General features: G+C 50.0%; 1 pseudogene; it reads left to right on the top strand.

Moving 5' to 3' along the window:
* The first annotated feature begins 3,226 nt into the window (after positions 1 to 3,226).
* LOC119283654 overlaps positions 3,227 to 8,601 on the top strand; it is a 16,271-nt pseudogene continuing 10,896 nt past the window's right edge.

Here is an 8,601-nt window from a genome sequence, read left to right as displayed (position 1 = left end):
TCTTAATGCATCGAATGAGGTCATGAGGAGGAGGCATCAGAAAACTCAGTCGCGTCTGCCTCTAACGCTGGATCCGAGGAACCTATTCCATACGCCCGGAGCTGGGGGAGCAACCCGCTGGAAGCAAACCGGGTCACGACACCCAGTGTACCGGTTCAGCCACGGACCATGGAGCCACCTCGCATAAATACAGCTCCTCCTCGTTATGTAGCAACACCTTCGGGTCACTTCTCCAACCCCATGGAAAACCTCATCGCAGCGTCGGCTCATTTGGCAGCTCTCCCAATGGAAGGCGACTCGCCAGCAGCCATTGAAACCCGAAGGGTAAGAGAACTACTTCAGACAGCTTTGGCCCAGCAGGATGCATTCTCCTACAGTCGAGACAGGATTCATTCAACCCCTCGCCCAAGCTGGAGCCCAAGCTACAGTAGGCGCATGGAGTCCGCAGAAATGTCAAGTAACGCTCAACGCCACAACCAGCCAAATAGGCATGAGCCGGGGCGGGCTGGAGCCCTTAACTTAGCGGATCAGGAGAGGATTCATCAAGAGGCGGAACGGGCGGCTCAGATAGCAGCGGAGTAGGCGGCTCCCCAAACCTTTCCAGCTTATCCAGCAACCTCGATTGGGGCAGGAGTGGCTACAAGAACCGGAGGCGTACCTTGCCTGGTCCCAGCCATACGCAATGAGCGGTTGCCCAAGGATTTCAAGGGGCCTTGTAAGGTGCCTAATTACACGGCTGACTTACAGCCGGGGGCTTGTATTGAGAGTTATGAGATGGCTATGGAGCTGTTGGAAGTTAGCGATGCTGCAATGGCCAAGTACTTTACCATGATGTTGGATGGAACGACTCGAACCTGGTAGAAAGGATTGCCACCCAATTCTATCGGTTCATGGGCAGAGTTAAAGGCACGGTTCATCCAGAACTTTAAGGATAAATGTAAGAGGCCAATGTCGATTGTGGACCTGACCAATTGCAAGCAAGAGGATGGAGAATCTACAACCCATTGGGTGCGCCGGGTCAAGGAGATAATACATTCATCTGATAAGATGGATGCCGGCTTAGCAGTTTTGATGTTGGAGAAAAATTGCCGTTTTGAACCTCTAAAGCAGAAGTTGGGGCGCCTTAAACATGACTGTAATGACATGGGAACGTTGATGGCGGCTCTTGTCAAGTACGCTGATTCTGATACCACTAAAGACCCGGTGTCTGATGAAGAAAATGCAACGAAGGGAAAGAAGAACGGCAATGGCAAGGGTCACCAGCATAACCCGGCGAATCAGCGGCAACGGTAATGGTAAGGCTGATGAGTTTGTTGCTAACACTAATGCGCAGGGTGGTAATCAGCGGCGCAAGGGCAGACAACCCCCTCGATCAGGCGGGTCAGGCCCCACCCTTGAGCAGTTGTTGAATGAACCTTGTCCAAACCACGGCACCCAGGAGAAGCCAGCCACCCACTTGTGGAAGGACTGCATGATCATGAAGGCATTTAAAAATTCAAATCCATTTGATGGGGGTCACAGCCCAGGTGGCGGCTCAGGAGGAGGCGGCTTTCAGGGCCCGGGCGCCGGTTCAAGCGGAGGAGGTTTTCACGGTCAGGCTTATCCTGGTCACCAAGGAGGATATAATCAGCAACACAGCCAAGGAAATCAGCAGCAGCAGCAATCCGGCTATCAAAGCAACCTAAAGCAGTTGAGTAGCGGACAGTATCATGTCTTTACTACCAGTTTATGCAAGAGGGACCAGAAACTCCATAAGAGGGCCGTCCATGCCATTGAGTCGGCAATTCCACGTTATTTACATTGGTCAGAGCAACCTATTGTGTGGAGTCAAGAGGACCACCCGCCCCGGGTTGATAATCCAGGTCACTTGGCTTTGGTGGTGGCACCTCAGGTTGGTGGGTACAAGTTTACTAAGGTACTCATGGATGGAGGCAGCAGCATCAACATCCTTTACTATGAGACGTTCCGCCGGATGGGATTGACGGATAAAAATCACAAACAATCCAACACTGTTTTTCATGGTGTGGTACCTGGTAAGTCGGCATACCCAGTTGGTAAGATCGAGCTGGAAGTAGCCTTTGGGGATGAGTATGACTCCAGAGCAGAAAAATTAACCTTTGAAGTGGTTAAGATCAAAAGCCCATATCATGCTCTGTTTGGGCGGCCGGCTTATGCCAAGTTCATGGCTCGGCCGTGTTACATATATTTACAACTCAAGATGTCGGGTCACAAGGGCACCATTACAGTCCATGGGAGTCGGAAGATAGCCTTGGAATGTGAAGAGGGGGATGCTGCCTATGCTGAATCTGTTTGTGCAACAGAGGAGTTGAAATTCTACAAGGATCATGTTGACTCGGCGGACATGACGTCATTAAAGAAACCAACAACAGAGCATGAGCCGGAGTTAAAATTCAAATCAGCTGATGACACCAAGATGGTTGACTTTGTGCCTGGCGATTCATCCAAACAGTTCATCATCAGCGTAAACTTGGATCCGAAATAGGAAAGCGCACTCATCGAGTTCATCCGTGAGAACGGGGACATCTTTGCATGGAAACCTTCAGACATGCCGGGTGTCCCGAGGGAACTCGCTGAGAACACTCTTAACATCGATCCAAAGTTCAAGCCTGTCAAACAGTTTCTCCAGCGGTTCAATGAAGAAAGGCGTAAGGCCATCGGAGAAGAGGTGGCCCGGCTCTTGGCGGCCGGGTTCATTGTGGAGGTCTTTCACCTAGAATGGTTAGCTAACCCGGTGCTTGTACTCAAGAAGAATGGCACCTGGCGTATGTGTGTGGATTACACAGATTTGAACAAGGCTTGTCCGGCTGATCCTTTTGCTCTTCCCCGTATTGATCAGATCACACTACTAGGGAAAAACTTATACACAGAAGTTTATCAGTAGCGCGGTTTAAAAATGGGCGCTACTGCTAATTAGTAGTAGTGAGGGGTATAAAAACTGCGCTACTACTAAGTTGATAGTAGTAGCGAGGGGTATAAACCCGCGCTGCTACTAAATGGTCTCCAACAATGCTCCCGGGATAGGCCATAGTAGTAGCGAGGGGTATAAAACGGGCGCTACTACTAAGTAAGTAGTAATAGCGCAGGTAAGACCCCCACGCTACTACTAAGCGTGTCCACCCCGGTCCGATGCACACTCCCACCCCACCACCACCTCCCACCCCACCAACCGGCCCACACCAGCCATCCCCCGTCTGTCTCAAAAAAAATGCAGCCCGATCCAGATCCCCAACCTCCTCTCCTGTCCCAACCCACTCGCCGCCGGCCTCCCTTCCACCTCCTCTCCTCCGTTCGTCCGCCCCCATGCCCCCCGCCGCGTGCGCCATGCCGGCGGCCACGCGACCGCCGCTCCTCGTCTCGCGCCACTGCCCGCCCTCGCCCCGGCCCCGGTGCCGGCAACGAAGCCGTCCCGCCCACCAGGTCCGGGATCCCGCTGCGGTATGACCTCGACGCCAAGTGGGACGCCTGCCTCGACCTCTCCATCCGCCACGTCGCCTACTCCTCCCTCGTCGACGCCTTCGGAGGCCTCATCCTCTTCCGTAAGCCCCCAACCCCCTCCACCTCACCTCCATTCCCCTCGTTGCATCACGAGATCTGTTCGCCGCGCCTCCATGGGTATTGTCAGGACCCCGACTCAATGTCACATCGATCTAGCATGTAACACCTCATATCACTTTGTGGCCTCACGCACGGTATTCCCACAGGTGTCGCCTTACCTTGGCCCGGGACCGTTTGCGCCTTTTGGCACACGTATATGACGGTGTCGCTAGCATCCATATGATAAGGAGCCCGGGCTGACATGGCTAGTCGTAAACCCAAAGTGGCACAGACTTACAGGGACAGGCATCCATGACCCAGCATCGAACGTGTCGGTCATCAGCGAGTGAATCCAGGCTGTAGCACTGGGCTAGCAGGACTCCGGTGAACCGGGCTGTAGCGGGCTAACAGGACTCCGGTATTCATCGCGTGACATTTCCCCGAAGGGACAGACACAGGAACGAAGAAGGACACATGCCGGCCAGCCTAAGTGTTCCGGAGCAGTAGCGAGCTACCATGGCTCGGTGGAAACACTAGGAGACATTTCCCGGTAAGAGAGGCTACTAAAGATAAACAACTAGATGGTCAGATCCCACACATACCAAGCATTTCAATAGCATACACACAATATGCTCGATATGTGCAAATACAACATGGCATCACAACATGACTCTATAACTCAAGTAATTTATTCAAATAGGCTCCGAGGAGCGAGATATTACAATCATGGGTCTCATGACCCAACAATCAGAGCATACAAGTCAAAGCACAAGCGGAAGCTATCATGTCTGAGTACAGACATCTATAAATGAAAAAGGCTGAGAAGCCTGACTATCTATCAGATCCTGCCGAGGCACAAGATCGTAGCTGAGGTATCAAGCTAAACGTCGAAGTCCAAGCGGAACTACTAGTGAGACTGAAGTCTCTCTGCAAAACATAAAATAGGCAAACATGAGTACAAATGTACCCAGCAAGACTTACATCAGATCTATCTACACATGCATCATTATCAACAAAGGGGATGGTGGAGTTTGACTGCAGCAAGCCAGCTTTGACTCGGTGGCTATCCTGAACTACGACTGCAAGTAACTCTTTTGAGGTGGCGCACACGAGTCCACATATTCACCATATCAATACACCACTATGGATCCGCTCCCGTCTCCCTACGAGAACGCCATCCATAGCACTCACGCTTATCTTGCGTATTTTAGAGTATCCACTTTCACTTGTCTATGAACTGATATAAGCAACCCAGAAGTCCTTTTTCGCGGACACGGCTATTCGAATAGATGATGTTAACCCTGCAGGGGTGTACTTCTTCATACATGTTTCCACCACTTAGCGTCTGCACACGACATGTGCTCGGCAGACTTCAAGCGAAAGCCGACGTGGGTGTAGACCACGACCTACCTAAACACTCAAGTCTCTAGTCCAGGTTTATCGCCTATTCGGGTTCCATCCATGAGGAGATCCGGCCGGAGTTTCGCTCACAGCCCCAAACGATGTGAACAGGGTTCCGTGACACCAAGCGGGCGCCCGGTATACCCGGCCACGTGCCTACCGCATCACAGCCCACCCCTACGGTCAGCGCTGTCCACGGCCTCCAGCATACTACAAACACCAGAAACTACTTGCAACTCCTGGACAGAGGACAAGGGTGAATAAGAAGTCGAGCGGGGTCATATTTCAGGGCCCAATGTATGGTAGTAGCTGAATCATGGATCACAAACACAGAACTCAGTTCCTGAGGACGGCTTCAATGAGACAACCCACCATGTACTCCTACATGGCCTCTCACCGATACCTTTTACCAAATCGTGTTCACACACTTAGCTCACACACAGTAGGACATGTTCACACACCTCTGATTCATCCCGGATGAATCAGACCTGACACAACTCTAAGCAGTAGCAGGCATGACAAACAAGCATGAATGAGTAGGCACAACAGGGCTCAAACAACTCCTACTCATGCTAGTGGGTTTCATCTATTTACTGTGGCAATGACAGGTCATGCAAAGGATAAAGGGGTTCAGCTACCGCAGCAAGTAACAGATGAATCGATGTTGTCCTAATGCAGTAAAAGAGAGCAGGAGCGAGAGAGTAGGATTGTATCGGAATGAACAAGGGGGTTTTGCTTGCCTGGCACTTCTGAAGATAACATTGAGTCTTCATCAGTGTCAACGATCACATCATCGGTATCACGTCTATCGAGAGGGGACAAATACCGGTAACACAGAAGGAAACATAATCAATGCAATGCACAATATGATGCATGATCATGACATGGCAAAATGAATGTGTTTTGGGCTAATGCAACTAGCCACAGATTAAATGAAGTTGGTTTGTGTCAGGTCCCCGACTCGATGTCACATCGATCTAGCTGGTAACACCTTATATCACTCTGCGGCCTCACGCACGGTATCCCCACGGGTGTCGTCTTACCTTTTCCCGGGACCGTTTGCGCCTTTTGGCTCACGTATATGATAGTGTCGCTAGCATCCATATGATAAAGAGCCCGGGCTGACATGACTAGTCGTAAACCCAAAGTGGCACAGACTTACAGGGACAGGCATCCATGACCCAGCTTCGAACGTGTCGGTCATCAGCAAGTGGGTCCGGGCTGTAGCACTGGGCTAGCAGGACTCCGGTAAACCGGGCTGTAGCGGGCTAACAGGACTCCGGTACTCAAAGCGTGACATTTCCCCGAAGGGACAGACACAGGAACGAAGAAGGACACATGCCGGCCAGCCTAAGTGTTCCAGAGCAGTAGCAAGCTACCATGGCTCAGCGGTAACACTAGGAGACATTTCCCGGTAAGAGAGGCTACTAAAGATAAACAACTAGATAGTCAGATCCCACACATACCAAGCATTTCAATCATACACACAATATGCTCGATATGTGCAAATACAACGAAGCATCACAACATGACTCTACGACACAAGTAATCTATTCAATAGGCTCCGAGGAGCGAGATATTACAAACATGGGTCTCATGACCCAACATTCAGAGCATACAAATCAAGCACAAGCGGAAGCTATCATGTCTGAGTACAGACATCTATAAATGAAAAAGGCTGAGAAGCCTGACTATCTACCAAATCCTGCCGAGGCACAAGATCGTAGCTGAGGTAACAAGCTAAACGTCGAAGACCACGCGGAAATACTAGTGAGACTGAAGTCTCTCTGCAAAAACATAAAATAGGCAAACGTGAGTACAAATGTACCCAGCAAGACTTACATCAGAACTATCTACATATGCATCATTATCAACAAAGGGATGGTGGGGTTTAACTGCAGCAAGCCAGCTTTGACTCGGTGGCTATCCTGAACTACGACTGCGAGTAACTTTTTTGAGGTGGCGCACACGAGTCCACATATTCACCATATCAATACACCACTATGAATCCGCTCCCGTCTCCCTACGAGAACGCCATCCATAGCACTCACGCTTATCTTGCGTATTTTAGAGTATCCACTTTCACTTGTCTATGAACTGATATAAGCAACCCAGAAGTCCTTTTCCGCGGACACGGCTATTCGAATAGATTAGGTTAACCCTGCAGGGGTGTACTTCTTCACACACGCTCTCACCACTTACCGCCGTTTACACGACATGTACTCGGCAACCTTCAAGCGGAAGCCCAACGTGGGTGTCGGCCACGACCTACCTAATCACTCAAGTCTCTAGTCCAGGTTTATCGCCTATTCGGGTTCCATCCATGAGGAGATCCGGCCGGAGTTTCGCTCACAGCCCCAAACGATGTGAACAGGGTTCCGTGACACCAAACGGGCGCCCGGTTTACCCGGCCACGTGCCTACCGCATCACAGCCCACCCCTACGGTCAGCGCTGTCCACGGCCTCCAGCATACTACAAACACCAGAAACTACTTGCAACTCCTGGACAGAGGACGAGGGTGAATAAGAAGTCGAGCGGGGTCATATTTCAGGGCCCAATGTATGGTAGTAGCTGAGTCATGGATCACAAACACAGAACTCAGTTCCTAAGGACGGCTTCAATGAGACAACCCACCATGTACTCCTACATGGCCTCTCACCGACACCTTTTACCAAATCGTGTTCACACACTTAGCTCACACACACAGTAGGACATGTTCACACACCTCTGATTCATCCCCGATGAATCAGACCTGACACAACTCTAAGCAGTAGCAGGCATGAAAAACAAGCATGAATGAGTAGGCACAACAGGGCTCAAACAACTCCTACTCATGCTAGTGGGTTTCATCTATTTACTGTGGCAATGACAGGTCATGCAAAGGATAAAGGGGTTCAGCTACCGCAGCAAGTAACAGATGAATCGGTGTTGTCCTAATGCAGTAAAAGAGAGCAGGAGCGAGAGAGTAGGATTGTATCGAAATGAACAAGGGGGTTTTGCTTGCCTGGCACTTCTGAAGATAACATTGAGTCTTCATCAGTGTCAACGATCACATCATCGGTATCACGTCTATCGAGAGGGGACAAATACCGGCAACACAGAAGGGAACACAATCAATGCAATGCACAATATGATGCATGATCATGACATGGCAAAATGAATGTGTTTTGGGCTAATGCAACTAACAACAGATTAAATGAAGTTGGTTTGAATACAAGATTCAAATTCAAACTCCATATGTGATTATTTAAATGCCCTTCACTTCATTTGTCCTAAACAGTAGTGGTAAGTTGCTCTAACATGCATGAAAATGGTACAGATGGATTCCTTGAATTTTTCTGATAATTTTTCATATATAAATTATTTAATTTGGAGTTACGGTTGATTTTCTATGATTTATTGAAGTTTATACAATTTTCTGAAATTTCCTGAATAATAATAAAAATCCAGAAAATACTTATTGCGTCAGCCCCATGTCACAGTGACGTCAGCAGGGTCAACTGGGCGCCCCAGGTCAAATCTGACGTGTGGGGGCCACACATCAGTGACACAGGAGCTAATCCCGGTCAAACCCAGCGCTGACTGGGGTTTGACCAGGGGTGGGGCCCGCTGTCAGTGGCCTAGGGGGTTGATTAGTGTGTGGG

Source organism: Triticum dicoccoides, chromosome 4A (assembly GCF_002162155.2).
Source record: "Triticum dicoccoides isolate Atlit2015 ecotype Zavitan chromosome 4A, WEW_v2.0, whole genome shotgun sequence".
NCBI classification, from domain to species: domain Eukaryota; kingdom Viridiplantae; phylum Streptophyta; class Magnoliopsida; order Poales; family Poaceae; genus Triticum; species Triticum dicoccoides.
The sequence above is the reverse complement of the archived record's forward strand: the minus strand, read 5'-3'. Positions and strand labels throughout refer to the sequence as shown.